Source organism: Elephantulus edwardii, unplaced genomic scaffold (genome assembly GCF_000299155.1).
Source record: "Elephantulus edwardii isolate Elephantulus edwardi_28Jun2011 unplaced genomic scaffold, EleEdw1.0 scaffold00124, whole genome shotgun sequence".
Taxonomy (NCBI): Eukaryota; Metazoa; Chordata; class Mammalia; order Macroscelidea; family Macroscelididae; genus Elephantulus; species Elephantulus edwardii.
Genome location: NW_006399874.1, coordinates 4,507 through 6,151, shown reverse-complemented (window position 1 = coordinate 6,151; position 1,645 = coordinate 4,507).

Below are 1,645 nucleotides of genomic sequence, written 5' to 3'. Positions count from 1 at the left end.
ACAATGAGAACTTTCTACTCCTCACAGTGCCGCTGCCTTAATTAGGACACATGCACTTAGAAAAGCAACAGCAGGAGCTGTCCTCTGATGTCGAGGTTTATTCAACATTTAACAAGTCGGGTGAAAATCAGGTAAAGAAGTTCCTAATTTGAAGTAGGATTGTGCAGGATTCCATACAACTGAAAGTGTGTTGTAAGGCTGAGACCTGTCCTTCACCCTTGTTTTGGTAAATCCCTAAGTGTACCCCTCACTATCAGAGAAAGTCACTGACCTTATTGTGTAATTGTCAATATTTGTCCAACGTTGCATCCATTCAGATCTTTCTGCAGTTACAGAGTTTTGGGGGTGGGGGTTAACACTGAAAATGTTTTCGTGGTTGCATATTTTCTCCCCCCACCCCTTTCCTTCAGCCCTCCCTGCTTTGCACCCCTTGTTCCAAATTGTAGTTAGGCAGTTTAAAGCTTTCTAACATTCTTGCTATGTTAGCCTGTTAGAACAGTGTTTGATACCAGTCATTTATAGCTAAGGTTGAATTGAAGTCAGTTGTTTGCATCTTCCTTGAGTGTGGACATCTTAAAGACACACACACACCCCAAACAAAAAAATGTATCTTAGACATCAAGTCAGAACCTACCCATAGCTGACCCTTTATTGGTCTCTAAGGCTGTAAATCACATGGGAGGAGATGGCCCAGCTTTCTGCCTCTCAAGTTGTTATACTTATTTCAACTAGTTGGACATGTGAAGGTGACCATTTTTGTGAGCAAAACAAAAAGTTTAGGAGGTCAGTAACTTTATGTGATTCAGTTAGACGTGATTTAATAAATGTTTGGCTAAGAGAGCTGGACAATGACTAAGGAGGATAGAAGAATCGATGCCTTTGAGCTGTGGTGCTGGAGAAGAGTATTGAGGACTTCTAGGAATACAAACAGATTCATCCTGAAAAGGGTCAAACAGGGCTGCTCTTTGTAGGCAAGGATTCTAAGGCTCCGTCTAACATACTTTGGACATGTTGTAAGGAGAGACCGGTTCTTGGAGAGGGACATCACACTTGGGAGGTTGGAGGGACAGCGCAGAAGGGGAAGACCCTCTATGAGGTGGATTGATTCAGTGATCGGGGTAATCGGGATGGGTTATTGGAGACGGTGCAATTGGCACAGGACAGAGCAGAGTTTAGGGCTGTCCTACATAGGGTCGCTAGGAGTCGCAAGCGACTCGACAGCACATAACAACAACAACAATCAACATTTGTCCAGTATTGTCCAATATTTGTCTAGTCTGTGTAAGTCAGGTACCATGATACTTGACATGCCATGAGATGGCATCCATTCAGTAGGCAACTGGTTTGGTTGGTTTTGATTTTTTAGTTCAAGTAAAAGAATGTGCAATAACTATTGGGAAAGAATGGAAAACTCACTTTTCAGCAAGAAGTGGAAAATAGGGATTCCTACTCATGTTAGATGAAGTATGTGAGACAAAGCTTCCACCATCCTTGCCTCCAATGATTACTTTGGCTACACTTTCCCCAAAACATATCTGTTCATTCTCTTGACCATCCATGGGATGTTATGTACGCTTCTCCAATACCACAGCTCAAAGGCATCAATTTTTCCTCTGTCATCCCTATTCATTGTCCAGCTCTGAGA